The sequence below is a fragment of the Pleuronectes platessa genome, chromosome 5 (assembly GCF_947347685.1).
Source record: "Pleuronectes platessa chromosome 5, fPlePla1.1, whole genome shotgun sequence".
Taxonomy (NCBI): domain Eukaryota; kingdom Metazoa; phylum Chordata; class Actinopteri; order Pleuronectiformes; family Pleuronectidae; genus Pleuronectes; species Pleuronectes platessa.
In genome coordinates this window covers 9,888,580-9,908,808 of record NC_070630.1, presented here as the reverse complement: position 1 = coordinate 9,908,808, position 20,229 = coordinate 9,888,580, and the positions used below count along the sequence as shown (strand labels likewise).

At 43.2% G+C, this 20,229-nt stretch overlaps 1 protein-coding gene across 3 annotated transcripts in view; it reads left to right on the top strand.

Annotated features, from left to right (window-relative positions):
- The first annotated feature begins 13,879 nt into the window (after positions 1–13,879).
- LOC128440200 (muscleblind-like protein 1) overlaps positions 13,880–20,229 on the top strand; it is a 68,292-nt gene continuing 61,942 nt past the window's right edge. For 2 of the 3 annotated variants that reach the window (XM_053422839.1, XM_053422837.1), the window contains exon 1: positions 19,279–19,510. The gene's annotated coding sequence lies outside the window, so the exon portion shown is untranslated. Of the gene's footprint in view, positions 14,083–19,278; positions 19,511–20,229 lie in introns of those variants that run through there. The other variant, XM_053422838.1, reaches the window with a different exon arrangement.

The following is a 20,229-nucleotide window of genomic DNA, read 5'->3' as shown; positions in this document are numbered from 1 at the left end:
TATATATATATACATATACATGGGTCACATTTCTTCCGGCAAAAATCTTTACTCAGTTGCTATGAATTTATGAGAGAAAATAAATGCTTGAGTAAATGCAAAACTATTCCTTTTGGATCGTCATGTTCAAAATGGTTCAGAGAACCCCAGTGAAGGACGGGGATGTGTGACACAGATGGGATGGTGATGGGTAGCATCTGACAAGGAGGATGAATGCTGTGCAGTGAGGATGAGGATTGGTTGTAATGGTGCAGTAGAGCAAGGAAGATTTTCCAATCCAGTTTCTTATATTTCATGAAGCTAGAGGTTTGATATTTCTGTGAACTTAAAACTCTCCTCTATGGGTTTCTTTTTATGGATTCCATTCTGTTCTTTCATTCTAATGCCCCCGTTTTCTCTCTTTCCTCCATTTTTCTCCGCATTTCTTTGGCAGCGCTCCAGCTCTTAAGCGTTCTCATTCGCCCGCTCAACTCCTCAAACAGCTTAACAGCGTTTCTGAGCGAGAGTCCTCACCTTGGCCCTCGAAATCTCCGACTCCGAGACCTCCCTGGAACATCCTCGCTCTGGTGCCGTTCTTATTCCTCTTCTGTATTTAACCACCTCCTGCTTTGGCCATATTTCTTTATCTGTTCCATGTAAACACACAAGTGCGCACATGGTCAGCCACCTTCTGTGTTTATACGAGCAGGGGTCGAAAGGCATGCCGATGGTTTAGACACTGTAAACACGTCTGGAACGGATGTGTGCTGCTACAGGGCGGCTGACGAAATGCTGTGTGTGTGCGGCTTGAGCCGAGTTCAACTTTCTACACAGGAAAGCACATGACCACAAAGAGGCAATCCAGCGCTGTGGCATCGGTCGACTGGAGCAAACATCATTAAGCTAAGAACTGTGACTAGCAGAGCAAAGAATTGAGTTAGCTCAGACAGTCAGCTTTCATCTACACTCATTAGGTTACAGCTCATTCCGAGGCCTGACACACAACTGCCGGCTTTTCTCTTTTCCCTTTCATTCCTTTGTAGCTTTCTCCCTTTCCTTCATGTCGACATCATTTTCTGTGTCTCCCTCAGAAAAAGAAATAGATGGAGAAAAAAAACACAACACAATATTGACTATGCATAGTGGAGTGATTGCTTCTAAGCTGGTGCTGTGGCAGACGGCAGCCTGTTTTTCAAGTCAGTGACTCACTGTGAGCAATGGGTCGTGGTTGAAGGAGGGAGCCCGAGTCAGGGAGACGAGTGGTTGGCGGGCTGGTCAACGGCGGCTGGGAGGGAGGTAGGGAGGGAGGGAGGGAGGGAGGGAGGAAGGGAAAGAGGGAGGGAGGGAGGGAGAAAAGTCCTTCTCTGGTTGGATCTGTGTTGTTCTGCCTTACAAGGCTGTGTTTGGAAACAAGGTTTGTTTTCAGTGTGTTTATAATGGACCAACTGCAACATACCCTTAAAATCCTTATAATCAACTATACATCCATCCATCTATCTATCTATCTATCTATCTATCTATCTATCTATCTATCTATCTATCTATCTATCTATCTATCTATCTATCTATCTATCTATCTATCTATCTATCTATCTATCTATCTATCTAGTGACTTACAATAAGTGCATTCAACCCCGAGGGTACAAACCCAGGACAACAAGAATCAAGAAAACATTTCAAAAACATGGAAAATGTGCATAGCCACACATAAGTAGAGACACATGCAGTACATGCATAAAAACATACAGTTCATACCTACACGTACATACAAATTGACATGTACATAAATTGCTTTTGCAAAAACAAACAACAAATACCAGTCCGCTCTGAGTGTAAATGAATAATTCAGGGGCCATGCAGCCAGTTCTGAACACACCAGAATCCTGTTGTATTCCAGTCTGAAACATCACATCATGGTTTCTAGAAACATTCTCAAAATCCTCAGGTGAATTCATCATAACAGGTTATATGGTACAGCCCATAGCACATAACTCACCGTAGCTCCATAGCTCACCTGCAGAAGGTCCTAACTCACACAGCACATCCAATACATGCTTCAAAATAAAGTTATATAAGAGCTAAGTCATCAAAGCCAACGCCTTCAAAATGAAAAGATATTTCGGCATATATTGTGTAGCCAATGGGGATCAAACATTTAGATGTGATTCACGATGCCACTGGACCCTGGAATTGTTCCTTATATCCACATTTATAGGCTTATTCTGAATTGTCATTCATGCCGATACGGTACCAGAATATTATGTTTGTGTATCCAGCTGAATACTAAGATGCAGGTTTCAGCAGAGCAGGATTTTTCACAATCCTCATTGTGCTCACATGTCTATGAGCATTTTCTTTTTGTTTTTACGCTATTTATGTAAAGTAACTGTTTCACACCCCAGTGAACACAAAAAATGAATACAAAAATACAATCCACACAAAACATGTTAAATAATGTGCTGCTGTTTGTTTAGAGGCTTGAGTCCTCCTGTAGCACAAGCCTCTGGAGAGGTGGTGGACTAGTGGCAGAAAAGGTCTCTGGTTCGACTCCACGGAGAAACAACAACAAGATGAACCTGGATTGATCTGTCCAAAAATCCAAGAGGATTCTCCCTACCCTGTCTAGTGCCCCTGAGCAAGGCACCTTACTCCCCCAACATCTGCTCCCCGGATGCCGTACATGGTCGCTCACTGCTCTGTGTGTCCTGCACCAGATGGGTTAAAAGCAGAGGTTACATTTCCCTACAATTGCATGAGTGTGCCTGTGCATGTGTTTGGGACAAATAAATGTATCTTAATCTTAAACTGGTTCGAACCTGTCCTAATTTGCTGCATGTCTCCCCCCCCCCCCCCCACCACCCCCCCCACACCTTCACACCCGGTTTCACACTTTAACTCTTAAGACAGTAGCTCAGCAAAAGCTCCTGCTGGTCTGTCCGGCCTCAGATTTTAATCAACATCACTTCCGATGTTTACCTTTTCAAAACAACATGGGGAACCTCTTCTCGCATGCAGCATCCACTGCAATGTTCTGCTGTCATGTCATCACAAGCAGCATCAAGTGCAGAGAGCAGACAGATTCAACAGACCAATAGTTCACCTTCCTTCTCCGTATGGAAAAATAAGTCCTGATTTGGCTTCAGGAGCGGAGCACATGGTGGAAGGAACCTCGTCAGCATCCCTCTGTGGACAGCAACCCATTCCTTGATGACATTTGCTTGGTGGAAGCTCACATTATCCCAGACAATTACAGAATTTGGCACGTCGCGCCCCGCTGAGCCTCTCTCATTCTCAGGAATAGGATCTCTACAGAGCGTTCCAAGAACGTCAGGAGTCTCTGGATGATGTGGGGGCCAATGCTGGAATCTGTGCATACTCACACCATCCTCAGATACTGCAGCACAGATATGGCCCCTGCAGTTTTTCCCCTTGCAAATCCAGCATGGCTAAGTGGCGCGTGACGTTTTGGCCTCGTCTCCTGCATTTGGCCGGACTGAAACCAGCCTCATCCACAAACACAAGGGTGTCAAGGATTTCACTTCAGCTTCATTATTCTTACAACACATCAAACTGACTTTGCTGTGGACTGTACATCTGGATGGACGACATGACATCTCCCCAAAAGTGAAGGCCAAGCATCTTGTTATAAATCCTCCCCCATGTTAGTGGATGGGACATGGTTCAAACTACAAGGTACATGTTAAATAGTTTTTTCTCAAAGACTGATGTATGTTCAATGTATGTTCATTTGTACGATGCCTTTGCTTTTGATTAGTTATTTGCTGCTAGTATGAAGGGTTACATTTCATGATTGACAGCTAAGACTGACTCAGGTTTTTATAAGGTGCCTGTATAAGTGGAACATCTCTAAAGTTCGCTACTCCAAAGACATTGTTTCCAAATGCGCTAGACTATGGTTTTTGTACCTTGGATATTTTAGCTTTATTCTTGGATCAGGGGTGAAAATGGAGAATTGCCGTCCATTTGTATATACAGCCGATGTGTATATCCTCAGCTACCGCAAAGTGGAAATGTTCTGTGTCCTTCTCTGCAATTTCAATAGGCATATACGGACCTTCACCTCCACACACCAGCTCCTTCACTCCCTCGTCTCTTTCTTTCAAATAGCCCCTTTTAGATCTGTGTCATGGTCATCTGATTCAACCCTTTTCTGTAATAGTGATGCCTGCAGAGTTAATATGATGAGTGGTCACCGTCCTCTGAGGTTGCAGTCTGGATCTCCCTCAGTGTCATTCCATTATTTGCTGACACCATGGTTGCAGATGCTCTTGCTCTTGTTCAGATGTAAAAACTGCTCCTCTTCTGACACATAGAGATCCACAGACAGATCGTTTTTATGTGCTGTATTTTGTGCCATGTGTATTTCTTATGACATCATTTTCAAATATGTATTGAATTTGATTCTGCCTTTTATTGACTTTACATCATTTCTAATGTATTAAAACTGTAATGTGATTAATTCCAGTATTAACCTACCTGTTTTCCAGGCAGTTAATTTACGAGTCGACAACTTTGGCCCATCTCTCCACATGAGAGACAGCTCTATGTCTTTCTTCCTTATTTACTTGGCCAAGTTCATTCATGTTCTGTTTTGGTCAAGCTCTAGATGTAAGAAACCCCTGATTTGTTATAGGATTTCACCTGAGAGGCCATTTACCAATTTAACAGACAAAATATAGAATCCAAATTTCTGTTATAGCTTAGATATATGCCTGTTATATTTCCACGTGTGAAGACATCCACACTGAAAGAATTCATACACATGTTGGAGAGACTCTTCAGCTGAGAAGCAATATCAGTTTCATTTAGAAGGACAATGTTAAACAATGCAATTTGCACTTAATTGTAACCACTCATTTGCACAGAGATGCTAAAACATTGGCTATTTCTTAAAAAGAAAAAAGAAATTTAATTAAACTCTGCTGCAAGCAAGAGCTGCAGCTGTTCTGCATATGTTTGCCTGAGAAATTTAAAGAAGCTGTAAAATTGTTTTATGGGTTTTACTCATCCAAAACAGACATGGTTTAGAGCTGCTCCGTTCAAATGTTCAAATCCATCTTTTGTTGCCTTCCAGAAACAAGAATTAAGACTCTCAGTGTCTCTGTGATAATATTGACAATCTATTCCTCTATTTATTCTTTGTTTCAGTTTCGGTTAATCAGTAACGAGCTGAGTAATGTGCCTGGATTTCCTGAGGCAGCATGGGTAGCGTAGTCCCCCCCCCCCCCCCCCCCAGAGGGTCTCTGTCTCAGCGTAGGTCTGAGCTCGCTGCTCCCTACCGGGGGGGGGGGGAGTAAGGGGATTGGATATGCTCCTCTAATGCTATTAGTGCTGCAGCTGGGGATTACTGTCTCAAAAGGAAAGAAGGGGAAAAGGGCGTGAAATATGAAGAAATCTTTGCGTCGGGGGGGCACGTGTGTGACGGAGATTTGCACGGCGTCCGTGTATCGTAAAGGGACATTCATGAAAACTATACTGTCCACCGACAAAAATACTAAGTCATCGAGCTCTAATGCAAAGTGTTGTGCGAGGGGCTTTTTTTATATCACTCGGCTGTTACAGAGCTCCTGGGATTTGAGTTAATTAGTCCATTAAGCTGGTCAGCGCCTCCTAGAGACAGACATATTTTTAGCTACAGGAGAGATAGATGTCACCATTATTATGCTTTTAAGAGGGACAACGTTTAAACTGATACAGAAGCAGAGGGGTTGATCCTGTGGGTCTAGCTTGGGTAAGAAAATTCAATTGTATGACAATTTAACTAAATCTTAGTAGAAAGATTTAAATCAGCAAAGACTGCTGAGGACATTGTTTTTTGGGGAGACGTGCTTCACGCTCCATCTTTTACATTTGCTCCGGTCAATGTAAGGGATATCTCCGAGCTGAGAGGAGATCTGTGTATTGAGTAGCAGCCACAGTGTCCAACATGTATATTGCTTCGGATCAATACAGACGGAAAATGAGAATCATCCTCGCCTAAAACAAGCTGCACCACACTGTCAGCAGGACGGGTTCTACGAGCGTCAGCATCTTGTTTTCTTACAGGAACGATATCTTTCTTTCCGAAGGCTTAGCTGAAGGTATAAGTTTATTACCACTGGACAAGAACACACACGGAAGACAAGCAGAGGATTTCGGTGTGAATGGTGCACAGAGTGGACATCATCTGCTCTGCCCACCAGGATCTCCCTGCAGCGTGCCCTCTGGGTGGATCGGCTCTCCGAACTCCGCTTCTTTAAGCTGAGGAGGAGTGTGTGCCTCTAGGGAAAGAGATTCTGACTTTGAACTGTGAAATAATAAATGAAGACGTGTACTAAATCATTAAATACCAAGCACCTCATTTGATGAATAGCAGCGCCTTATGAATATGTACGTGTGTGTGCGTTGAGGACTCTCATTCACCATTTGCAATATCATTTCATGAGGCATTTGTTCCTCTAATCAAACAGAAAATGTCAGTTTCATATTGCCTGAGGGCTGCTGCAGGTGATTTTTCTGAGGGTTTCAAACAGACACTAGAGGAGCAGTTTGATATTCCCGGCCAAGTTTCTGAGGCAGTGAAAAGTGTGAACACGGGTCACGGATACTCTGAGTCTCTTTCAACATATTATCACAACATGGACTTTAAATTCAAACCTGTTGGCACAGAAAGTCAGGGAACCCGGTAAATGTTGCGTCATCTCCCCCCGACAGTTTTCATGCATCTTCTTCTTTCTATTTCTTTATTTACAAGGATCCCCTTTAGCGCCAGCATGAGGATTAGCTTTACTAATTCAATTAATAAAGCTAATCCTCAATCTCCAGAGCTGAGTTGTGTTTATGCAGTTGAAAGTTGTGCAATTACCAATAACAGATGGGGATCTTTGTGAGATATTTGTCACATAACTTTGGACGCAAAATAACAGATTTGAAAGGTGCCTTAGATCACAGTCCGGACCAACAGTCACAAAATAGCCCAACCAAGAGATGTGGTCTCAGTCCAGATCAAACAAACCATGCATCAGTCTTTTAGCTTTGGTTTTAAACTATTTGGGATATATTTCTGGCTTCCTGATCAATTGCAGAAAGTTGACACAGGATAGTAAAAAGCACAAGTGGCTCACAGGGTTGCTGCTCAATGATGAGGACATTCATCGTGCTGGGGATGATTCCATAATGATATTGTGGAGGCAACGGAATCCACAGAGTGAACAGGTTCAATCACTTGCTCCATTCATATGTCAAGCTGACTTTTTTCCCGTGCACTTCAATCAGAAAGTTAGAGATTATAATAATAATACAATAATTGACAATGCGCTTGCATCAGACACACGCCCGTCTACAAATCTATCAATGTCATTCATGTCATTCACAAAAGTATTCATTCCGGTCTCTACATTGGAATTACATGCACCTTGGTTGGAATATGGCTCAGAAACAACTCAACCACAAAGTGCCGCGGACAAATTTCTCAAAACAAAGGCTGACCAGACACGAGAGGAACTTTTACCACATCTTCTCATTGAGATCCTGAGGTTCGTGGAAGAGGGGTCAGTATTCACAGCGAAAGCAAGGAACGTCAAGCAAGTCCCGTTGCCCATGTACACAACTCCTGTTGACGCCCTGAGAACCTTCATCAATGTTTGTCTTTCCTCCCTTTATGCTCTGACCTTCTGTTTCTCCATTTCAGCCTCTGCTCTGGATCTCTCTAACACTGTCTAATGTTCATTATCTCCCCATATCTTTTCCCCTCCATCACACATTGACACGTCTCTGTGCCATAGTTGCAATGAGTTTATAGACGGGCCTTATGAATATTTACAGGCGCTAACTTACTCAGGGCAATGTGCCGAGATTTGAGACACTCCCGCCATGTTTCATGTGCATGCATATGAATCTCTGTTGGCTTCAAACTGCATTTGTGTGTGTGTGTGTGTGTGTGTGTGTGTGTGTGTGTGTGTGTGTGTGTGTGTTTGTGTGTGTCTGTGCGCGCTTTTTTCTTCCAGTACAGTGATTCTTCCCCAGGGAGGGTCAGATATTTGGACCGAACCCCACAGCAACATATTTCATCTGGGAATTCTGAGAGTCTGACCCCTGTAATAATTTCCCCCCAGTATTCCTCACATCCACGTTTGATGTACGGCCTCTTTTCCCAGCATTGTTGGCTAATCGACTGTGTAGCTTCAGAACTTGTCAATACGTTGCACTGGTTTAGCTGTAACGTATTCTGTATATGTTCCATTCCCCCGGCATGACACAAACAGAAAAGGTTGCAGCAATATTGCACCATCGTCTCTGAGTGGCGTTAACAAGGAATTTTCTTCCGGTCAACACTTCAATCAATCACATCCCTGTCCCAACAATGGAGTGACATCCATCTGTGGAAACTGGCTGTCAAGCCGAAAGTCAGAGGACGATTAAACAGAGCAGAAAAAGATTTGATTGAAAAGCTTTTCAATGGAACAAATGAGGGTTAAATCGTACAACGTATATCCTGAATGCTGAAACTTTTTGGGCTGCATAATTTATAAACTGTTTACATGCAGCCAACATCTTGACATGCCACGCTGGGGCTTAATTACGTTTCATTCCTTCGACACACAAAACAAATAAATAAAAGCATTTAATCGTTAGTGGTGCAGCACAGAACACTTCAAGATGAAGATAAACGCCGTTCCAAATGTTGATGATATCCAGCTCTCGTTTCTGAGGAATTTTAATGCACTTATTGTAATTCACTTTAGACAAAAGCTGGGGCCAAATAGCGCCGCATAATTTTCCAGCAATGGCCTCTCAAGGTTAAAAGTGACAACGCATTTAGAATGCACTCACGGGTTTGGGAGGGGGCGATTGTGAGGGTTATTGTATGAGCCAGTGACTGACAGAGAAAAAATATTGGATAGCATTTTAATAATAAATTAAATCATGAATATTATTTGTTTCACTTACAACTATTTTTCTCCTTGCTTTTGTCAAAAAGTTAATATTCTGAGTGCCTCTGTTGTAGAATGTGTTTAAAGATGGGAGACGCGTCTCCACTTCCTCCCGCTCTCCAGACATGCAGCCAAATACCCTGGATGTAAACGCTGCCATCTTGTGCAGTTGTTGGCGTGGTCCAGAGGTCCCAGTGATACAAGTGCTCGATTAACTAATTAAAACCAAACTTAATGGAAAAATTAACCCTTGGACAAACATCAGTGTGATACAAACTAATGTCAAGCAGAAACCAACTTTGAGAAAAACAAAAAAAACGTGTGTACTGTGACTCTTTTGTTTGGCCCATGTCCCATCTGCTAACATGGAGGAGGTGTAGTTTATACCCTCTTCCTCCTATTTTAACCCACATTTAGTCAGTGCATGCTAACCTTGCTAAACCATATGACCCTGCTCCTGCCTCGTGAACATCTGTCACCTACCAAAGAACCAGCTCTGCTCCCAAACGATGAAGGAGGTAAGGGATTTTGTGTTTAATAACACATCAGTTGTGGAAATAAAGTTTGAATTCCTACTCTAAAGTAAAATTATTAAATTAAAATTTTCAGTTCTAAGAATTCCAATGCCACTTGTCTGTTGTCCTAATGGCCTCAAAGTCACACGTCATAAGCTGGCATGTCTGAATGGCTTTTATGCAGACATATGTTGTTTCATGATTTATTATAGAAGGTATCAAACTGCCATCACATTGGGAATTCCTGTGTATGCACGCTTGTTGCATGCACCTCTACAGAGACTTTAAATATTTTTCATCCCACTCAAATATCTCTCGATTTAGCCCAAAATCAAAAGGGTTTTAGTGATTTAAAGTTTTTTTTATCCCATTTTCTACATCAAAGGATTGTGAAGGAACATGTTCTCGTATGTGTTGTTTATCTGAGCCGGTTCGCTGGCTTGCTGTTGGTTGATCAGTGTGTTATGATCTGACAAAACTCTTGAGAGTTGCCATAACTTCCCTGATCAATACAAGCTAAACTTGACATTTTCACATTCTCTTTTAGTCTCCAGCTTTAGCAGGAAGCTAGCGGACACTATTCATCAGGGATCTCCTTGAAATGTAATCACATTTTTGTTAGTTGCATAGATTAAGCAAAACCATTGCTTTTTGTTAACTTTTGAAGTGTAGAGGTAACATACTATATGATGCTTTATTTCATTTTACCATGACTAATGTTACTCTCAGCTGCTAGGGCATAGATAGAGCACGTCATCCATGCTACAGTCATAAAAAGACCATTTCATACAGAAAATGTAGGGTTATTAAGGCTCCTAAACCAGATGACGCATATACAGAGTTATTAACAAATAATGAAAAAGCATCTCAGCAGCATTGCACATATAGCAGGCCAATATTCCCAAGAAATAAAAATAAGGCCTTTATCGTTGATACCGAGGGGCCTGTGAAGGAATATTAGAAACTATTCAAAACTGTGAAGCTTGACCATTCTGTTTGGTGTGAGTGTCTCTCTTTGGGGACGGTCTGATCATAAAAGGGACAACGAAGCCCTCAGTCCCCAGTCTGTCCCTCACACAGACGTGAGGAAATGTGTTTCAAAATAAATGGGTAAATATTATTTTGGTATCAGACGCACCATTTGAAAAGCCCGTTCGACCTGCCAGAAGAAAGTGGAACTCAAGCTTCTAATACGGCAGTTCAGACTACACCCAGGATGAATCTCTTCAAATTGCATTTTGAAATGCAGCTCTGTTTCCGTGCTCAGTGGTCTACGGCGCTGGCATCAACAAACAGAGCCCTTAGAAATATTTCTGCATCCAGCGAATGGACATAATTGGAAATAGTTCAATTGGACCTTTTAGACTTTTCAGGATGTCCATCTGCATATGTGATGTGATCATGAACGGGACACTAATGACTTCCCCTGCACAGAATATTCCCCCTGTTTTTATATTGCTTTCATTTTCATGCAATATCACACTGAAGCCTATTTAATTTGTGACACCTACTGTTAAAGCTAAAAATCTATCTACTAAAGAAAATACAGATAAATTGCTGCAACCACATACCTTCCTTGCTATGTTAAATACAGTATGAGGGGGTGCACCAGTGAATGCAATGACTGGTTATCTCTCCCAGATAAAATCATCTCTGATACTGCGAGGCACAGCTCAGCTACAGCTACATTCCCTTATCTGAGAGAAGATCACAGATAACAAACATATCAACAAACATTTTTTTGCAACAAACATCCTAAAGCTGACTTTGTGTGGGCTCCCTTCATTACTTTGGATGTGGTGCGTTTCACTTCTCTTTTCTTTTCTTCCCAGGCATAGTGATGTGCTGCTTTATTCAGATACTGAGCCCATAGTTCAAATTTGAACTTTGACCCTGGAGATGCGCTGACCTTCGCAAGCTCAGCCTGTTGTGCCGAAGGCTACTGGTTGTGTTGTACTGAGACTTAAGATGCAGGATGTGGTAGGAAGAAATTGTCTTGAACATATCCATCCTCATCATCATCATATTGAAACCACACAGGTTGTTATTTCCCAGGTGCAATAACAACCTCAAGGTCTGTATAGTGATATAACTTATGTTGTAGCTTGTGTGTCTTTGAAAACAACACCCAGTGACTCAACAATAAATTGTGATCTTATAATAAACATTTTAGAAAACAGAAAACCGTACCATTTGTTTTATTACATTTAATCGATATTTATCGTTATTTAAGCTCCTGCAAACTCTCTGCTCCCCTGCATGGAGTCAACCTGCGTGTTCAGCCCCGGAGCTTTGTTTTTCCTGCTATGATGCCAGTATGATTCAAGAGTTTCTCTCTGGTTAGGCAGCATTCACTCACAAATAATGCATAGGATCACAATCAATACGCAGAATCAGAAAGAGGCACAATGCTTACAGCTCAGGCGTGCTGTAAAAAAAAAAATTTGTAAGACTCCGTGAGTAAGAGTCTGAGGGTATAATAATTACACCAGCAGTACCACCACCATCTTTATGCATGAGCCTAATCAATGGCCATCGCGCTTAAGGGGAGCTGCGACATTGTTAATGAATAGTTCCAATGACCAGTGAGCTGCGTGTGTGTGTGTGTGTGTGTGAGAGTGTGTGTGTGCGTGTGTGTGTGTGTGTGTGTGCGCACGCACAAGTGGTTAGTGTTAATGTCTTTAATGAATAGATGTGGCACAGGGAGCCTGTGGACACCTGCTGGTGCCATTAGTCCCAAAGAGCAGACAAATCCCTTTGACTTTAAAATCAGAGCAGGTTATTCAGTGTCCCTCACACTCGAGGACCCTTCATTAGTCCGGCCTCATGAGCGGTCTGTGATTTTGCCGTCTCATTCAGATATATGTTTCTTTCAGAAGGCACAATATGGTTCGGAAAAGCCACTTTTTCTTGATTTAATGCAGTTTTCCTCTCTCCTCCTGACCGCCCGGAGGACTAGCTTCAACTTACTAAGAGGAAAGTAGAGCTTGTACGAATTGTGGGCCTACATATAGACAAACAAGCGCACGTATCCTGGCACATTCGCACTCACTACCACCTGTTGCCTCCCACTATGTCTATACCTTTCTCTCCTCAAGCCGAGATGATTAAATCATCCTAGCAAGAATTTCAACAATCATTGCTCGGTGAATCCTGGTTCCTACCTGTTCCCATGGCTACTGGAAGACTGAGAACAATCTGCAGGAAATGTAGTTTTGTTTTCCTTCTTAACTGGTCTGACCACCCAGGTTAGTTCATGCTCAAGCGGCATCACTTGCCTCGATCGTGATGACTGAACATGGACATGTTTTGGAGTGTCAGAGGTGGCCTGTGCAGGGTGCAGGACTCAGCTGTGAGCTGTGATGTACTGGGCCTGAAGGACGGCCACAGCCATCCACCCACTCTGTCACCATGGGAGACGGTGGAGAGGAGGGCTCGTATCCTTTGCGGCCTCCCCCTCCGTCTCCCTCCTTCACAACAGTGCTCATCCCTCTCTTTCCCTCTCTTCTTCGCCCTCCCTGTCTTGATGACCCATTGAGCTCCAATTATCGTTCAGAATATCATGTGACCTCCAGGAAGGTGAATAGTCGTGCAAATTCGAATAATTAGCCCGCCGAGTGCCCTGGTTAGTCTATCCGAGCACGCCTTCCATGCACACTCACGAGACTCAATTGGTCAGTCCAGCTGTACTTCCCCTTGTTGGTATTGTGACTGGAATGTGTGTTATCAAGCGGCTGCAGACCCCCATGCACTGGCAATAGCACGGGAGGAAAGGAAAGAAACCACAAACAGGAACTACAGCCTGTTTCCAGGAACCTCCAAATACACATACACACCCACACCCACTGGCACATAGCTGTGTACACACACTCAGTGTCTGTGTCCGTCTCTATTCCTGTTAACGACACCCCCGACATCCTTTATCTCAGAAGGCAGAGGCAACAGTTATCAATCACGTGATCACATCAGTCTCCCCTCAGTGTATCTCAGTGTTAGTCTTTTAGCTCGGGCTTAATGTAAATGTCAAAGAGAAGAAATATGAGCACATTGGTTTGTGAAACATTTTGTTTTGTACCACTCATTTCACTATTTAAACAGATCACACTGAGAGAGAGAGAGAGAGAGAGAGAGAGAGAGAGAGAGAGAGAGAGAGAGAGAGAGAGAGAGAGAGAGAGAGAGAGAGAGAGAGAGAGAGAGAGAGAGAGAGAGAGAGAGAGAGAGAGAGAGAGAGAGAGAGAGAGAGAGAGAGGCTGTTGCTAGGGGCAACCAGAGTGGCGGCAGTCGTCATCATGAGGCTCACTTCTGCAGTGAGTGAGTGTGTGTGTGTGTGTGTGTGTGTGTGTGTGTGTGTGTGTGTGTGTGTGGACAGAATGTGTGTGAGTTCACCCTCCTCTCTCCAGACAGGGCGCGAGGACATCCCCCTCCAACACTGTGCCAACAGAAGGAGGAAGAGAGAGAGAGAGGGGGGAGAGACATAGTAGAGAGAAAGAGAGGGGAGGGAATGAGGGAGAGAGGACGAGAGAGAGACTGAAACCCCATAATGCACTGCACGCTGCAGGGCTGAAGTCGTGTAGATTCATCAGTTCCTGCTCGTGGGGACTGTGTGTGAGCACACACACACACACACACAGAGACACACACAGACAACCAGGCAGGTAAGACGGCGTTTCTCTGACCGAGTGGACGGCTCCTGGCTTTACGAGACGATCTGTCTTTCTGTCTTTCTGTCTCTTGAGAGGAGCGGGGGGAGTTCTGCTCTGTACAAACGACAGGGTGTCATTAATATTTGACACGTTGTAATTCCGACAACTTCCCTGCCTGTTGCTATAGTGAACGATGATGTGTTGTTGTTTTTTTCTTTCTAGGAAATATTGTTTAAGGTTTTTCCAAATTGAGGATATATCTTAGAGAGGAGATTTGAAATAGCTCATATGCATCTGTGGAATATCTGTGTCACTTGTTATTTTCTCCTTCTGCTTTTTTGCATTTGAAGGGATAACTTCTCCAGTTCACTCTGTCATTCTGTTTAGACCTTTTCATGTGCAGTGGCTACAGTCCAGCATGTTTACAGTATGATTGTTTTGAGTAGTTACAAAAATCCTCAAAAGTCAGGAATTACACATTATGTGGAATTTTGATTTAATATTTAATTGCGTCAAATCCAGTGAATTTTAAGTGACATGTACCACAAAGGCAATACTAATTATGGCAATTCAAATGTAAGCCCAATGAAAAACCAATTAAACCAATCAGACCATTTTAAGTTAGACCTTTATAAGTGCAAACACTGATTTTTTTTATTTTTATGGAAATTAAATATTCAGTAACTGGCTCCATAACACAACAATTATGAGGAAAACAAAGGTTGTTTTTGAGGTTACTATTTGTATGTGACATGACAGTAGCTCAACTTGATAGAAGGGTAAAAGCATGGCTCCACTATTATGGGTCATTTTGTGGTTTAACAGTCATTGAGGCTTGTGATCATATGCGTTGCGCCAGAAAAAACCCAGACACACAACTGTGGTTGACTTATAGGGAAGACACTCTTTATTTCCTCAGGACTCATTTGAGAAATGTCTAGTCCCGTGTTCTGAAAACATGTTTCAACACTTTGTCATGTGGAAATAAAGCAGGAGGTCAACATTAAGGCTCAGGGTGAGAAACAGGTTGTGAAATAAAGCTTGTGATTTCTAAACTTGCTCCTAATTCCTAAAAGACGTGATATAAATGTCAGATGTACAAGCTGATTGCTGAAGAAGACAGGAAAACACAAGTTGTATTATCTAAAAATCCCTTTAAATGAAACACAGCTCAAGGTAACCCTATTCACATCAGCCCTCATCACACGAACGTCTCTAAGCAGCTGTCAGCCTGTTGTACTTGTAGCCTTCCATCTCTTGACAGTGTGTATAATGTTGACGTGGATAGTTGTATATGCTGTAACAGGGGATAAAAAGAGCTTTCATGGCGTGGGGAAATGAAAATGCAAAAGAAAGCCATAATGCAGATCAGACAGAGAAAAAAACAAACTCTTTTGAATATTCAGTTTGTCTCCTTTTAGTAGACATCTGTTCTCTCCCTTCAGAATTCCACCTGTCAACATTTTGAATGGAGAGTCTCCTCTTTTTTCATTATGGCTGCTTTGATTAACTCACCATTAGCCGCTATGTGTATCGTCACCTGATCCGTCAGACGCCGATGTGACAGCAGCATCTATATCCTCCTCTCTGTAATAACCCTGTGTTGGTGTTCAGGAGACTCAAAGCTGCCTGATAATACTGTGTTCACTGGATGTGGTCTTCTGAGTACATACTGTGTTCTCGAGAGTGTGTGTGTGTGTGTTTCAGTGAGCTCGAGATGAAGCAGAGAGATACTGTAAGTGGATGGTTTTTAATGTTGGCACAAAGAGATCACAAGATTAGATCCAGCAGGGCTCTGCAGAACAGAAGTTTTTCAATAGGGAAGGTTTTTTCAACAATGGTTATTCATTTATTCCACCACTGGTCTGTTATAGAGGCCTGAATTGACAGATTCAAACATTTTCCAAGGAGGTCACATCCCGGGGGCCCCTGAATATGTCGGTGCCCGAACAGAGAAGTGTTCAGACTGAAGAGAAAGGCGAAGAGGCTCTGCAAGGTCGTACAGATTGAACAGACCTAAAAAAACGATGTTGTTTGAAGATTATTGGTTTAATGATTTGACCTGAGAGACTCCACAATAGAGCAGAGGTCTGTGATGAAGTGTTGAAATCCTCTCAGACTTACAGCAGGGTCACCCTGCAGGATTTTCAATTGGGTAAGATCCTAGACGTTTTCCAATATATTCCTCTGCTCTCTGTCCAGCGTTGCCTTTGCTTAACAGCTAGGATCACAGATGATTTATGGATCCAGATCTGCTTGTCCAACTGCTCCTGAGTCTTTTTCTTTTCTTCTAATTTCTTTTCGCAATTCCCGTCTTTAATGATCTGGGGCACAAGGGACACATGATCCTGGATCTGTGACCTTGGGTTGTTCGATCAGAATGAGAGCGATGATGGGTGTGTTGGTAATCCGTGCCTTAAAAGTCCTTTTCCTTCCTTTCTGCTTTCACTGACATCAGCAGAGCAGTGAACAGGAACCTTAGCTTGCATTAAATTATCTGAAATTGCAGTACAGATCTTAAGTAAAATTCTGCAGTACTTAAGTATTGATCATGTTATTTTAGTACTTGTAGCACTACTTGTACTTCACTTTTTCAGTTAAAAATAAGTAATTTGCAGATTCAGATTATGTAAATTTAGAACTCTTGAATACAATAAATTGTTCCACAGTAAATACAAATAAATGTACAATAATTAACATAGTCAGACTTTAGTGAGAGTCAAGTCCGAATCCCAGACTTGAGTCCGGATTTTCTGTACTTTTTGGACTTGAGCACTGATGACTTGGATTAAGACTCAAGCAATAACTGCAATTAGATAAGGTATTTTTTATCGCATTTTAGTTACTTGCCATGACGTCGGATTTGACGGCTAAAATACTGCAACATTATTCAGTTTAATGCAGAGACAGGCAATCCCCCGCAGACAGAGAAATACCAGAGTCAAACCAAACTCATATATTTCTTGAATTGGTCCTTGAGCTTTGCTGAACCAGGAGATGTCTGACCCACAACGGCCTTGTTGTGGTTCAGACTTCACATCAGATTGCTATTCAAAACTTAATGTTCATTTAAAAGTTGTCAAAACTTGGTGTCTTGCCTGTTGACTCCCGCCTTCACAGTTTATATGTGAAAAATCATGAAAACCAACTGCGCCCTTCCCATCCTTCAACAAAGGCAGACAAACACATCAAGTGACGAGCTGGTGAGCATTGTGGAGGATTTAGCAGCTTAAGAACCAGAAGTTCTATCCTGGGGTTGGTGGAGACCAAACTAGAGGTAAAAGGCGAGGGAGTAATGGACTTCTTTTTGCCAAGTCACAAGAGGCAGGGCTCCAAATGAATGATAATGTCGGTCGTTACCTGCAAATAAGAAACTGGGACAACAACTTTAGAGGGTGATAAAACAATGTTGCTTCCTGCATGTTCCCTCTGCCCCCAAGTGGCCAAGGTACAATTTTGAAAGTCAGTATTCTTACCATGTGGTTTCACTATTTTGGCAAATGTTGGACTTACTCAAGTGTCCATGAGGAAGATTCTAAATCTGGATCTGACATTGATGCTCTAAATGCGGCAGCTGAAACATATTTCCAGTCGGTAACTCTGGCACACTGTGCAGGCTTTTGTTTTTCCAGACTCCAAATGTGCTCTATACAATAACAATACAAGGTCTGCACACCCGGAGTCACCGCATCCTTTTCCCACCTCAGCGTAACTCAGGAAGACGGCTGCAGAACCTTTTTTGGGCACAGATCAGTGACCTGCGAAAAATCTAAAGTCCATATTATGGTAGTGTGTTGCTTTGCCTCCATGAATGAAGTGATAAATATTTATAGAAGCTGGAGCTAAACATTAGCACAGAGATCCATCATAGGTGCTTTTGAGAGCAGGCTGCAGCTCAATCAACTTGTTCCCCTACTCCCCACACACACAACACACACACACACACACACACACACACACACACACACACACGCACACACACACACACACGCAGCAATAAATTCAGAGCACCCTGATATATTGCGGCCGGGTCGGTGATGTGGCTCTGAGTCACTTGGTAACACCCACCCGACACACACACACACCTCCACAAACCCACAACGCCCCCACCATGCACTCACACATGCTCCTATAGACACACATGCACCTGACGTAGTGTTTGATGGAGTTAGACACCATGGCAACAGAGCTGTGACTCTTGCTGTCCTGTGAGTGGACTGAAGCTGTGGAGGAGGGAGGAGGAAGCTATCGGCTAGCACTGCTACTCTCTGATGATTCCTTTTGCTTTGGCTTCACCACCACACCGCTGCTATCTGCATGCTGCCTTTCTGTGATTTTTCTCATTTCAAGTGCAAGATAAAAGTTGGAAATTGAAAAAAAAAAGCAACTCCAACAAGGGAAACAGAAGAGGCAGCAGAGAGGTCAGCAGGCGTGTCTTTGATTAAACAGAACCTCTCACATGATGACAGGGAATTGTGCAGATTCTTACTGCTGCAACCAGACACCTCTCTGGACGGCGTCTTATTAGACAACCTATTATTTTTATCTTTCCCTTCTTGCACTCCAGCTCGCTGCTCTTCCCTGCTTCAATCCCAAACCAAATGGTTTACCTCCCTTCCTTTGGATCTGTGTTTCTGTTTTACCCTTCTTTAAATTTCCCTTGCTTTATCCTTCTGTCTGCTCTTGTCAGTCTTGCTCTGTAGAGGTAGCAGCGTGTATAAAGTGAGCAGAAAAGAGGTAAAGAGAACAGGGGGGGCGGTGCAGGTGGACAGGTCCCGTAAACAGCATCTGTATGAGATTTACTGCCTGCAGATACAGATGGTGGAGGGACTGGGAGGAGGAGAGGAGGGTGTTGTTGGAACCGTGCAGGTGAATTGCATTTTTTGGTCTCCAGGAGCATTGTTCACGGTCTGATTGTCGGCATTTGTTAACATACACACGTGCACGCAGGTGCGCACACACTCTCGCCGAGTGTGAAATTGTGGGAACGTGGCAGTTGACAGTAGAAGTTTGTCTGAGTTTAGTTCCCCTGCGTTGCCCTCTCCTCCCTCTTTTGCATACGATCCAAGCGTGAGCTGTGAAAGGTGAACTCGCAGCCTGCTGTGGATAAATTATGTGTGACATGTTTAGCTGTGCTGCCTTATATGGAGGCTGGTGTATCTGAATACAGTCAGGGCTCTGCCAAGTGGGAAGGAGGGAGAGAGAGAGAAGGAGCGAGACGCTGGGGAGGGAAGGAGGAAGAGAGGGAGGAGGAAGAGGAAGAGGAGGAGAAGGAGGAGGAAGGAAACGAGGCAGGGGAGGGAGAAAGCAAAGGAAAAAAGGAGGGAGGAGGGGGCAGTGATGAAGGGAGTGAAAGAGAGGAGTGCCGTGAAGCAAGCATGAGGTTTTCACTTTCCGTTCTCCCCTCAGCAGCAGTCAGATGAGTCCTCGCAGAGATACAGTAAGTCTGTTTACTGTGTGTGTGTGTGTGTGTGTGTGTGTGTGAGTGTGTGTGTTTGGACTAAAGACACACTGAGTTATCACTGATTCTTTTTTTGTTGTTGTTTTGTCCTCGCATTTGGAATTTTCTATTCACCATCTTGATATTGTGAGGATGCATGTTGGCGTAACTGTCTGTTTGTAAGTAAAGTGTGTGTGTGTGTGTGTGTGCTTGTGTGTGAGTGTGTGTACATATTCAGATGGTCACCGTGCTTGATTGTTAATGTTCGGTAGTTTGAGGCGGGACAGTTTTAATGTGGAAAAGAGCTGTACAGACCTAAGAATGGGAACACTAGTGTTTAATGTTCCGCAGAATAGTTCACACACACACGCACACGCACACACAGATGCACACACACTCCTGCACACAGACACACACACACTGACACACATACCCTCCTTTGGCAGAGTACACTCTGTCTCTCTCTCTTTGACTTCAGTGAAATCCCTGTTGTGTGGCTCCTACTGTTAACACTAAAGCTAAATATGCACTCGTGTCTATGGATGAATGAATGAAAACACACACACACACACACCTACTCACACACATGAACAGCCGCACACTCCTCCTGTATAATGACGCTACCACTGGTGTTTACACTTCTGTCGCCCTCAGGACAAAATTGACTTCCCACTTCATTCAAGCTGTCTGCGCCACCAACACACAACCCAGCACGAAAC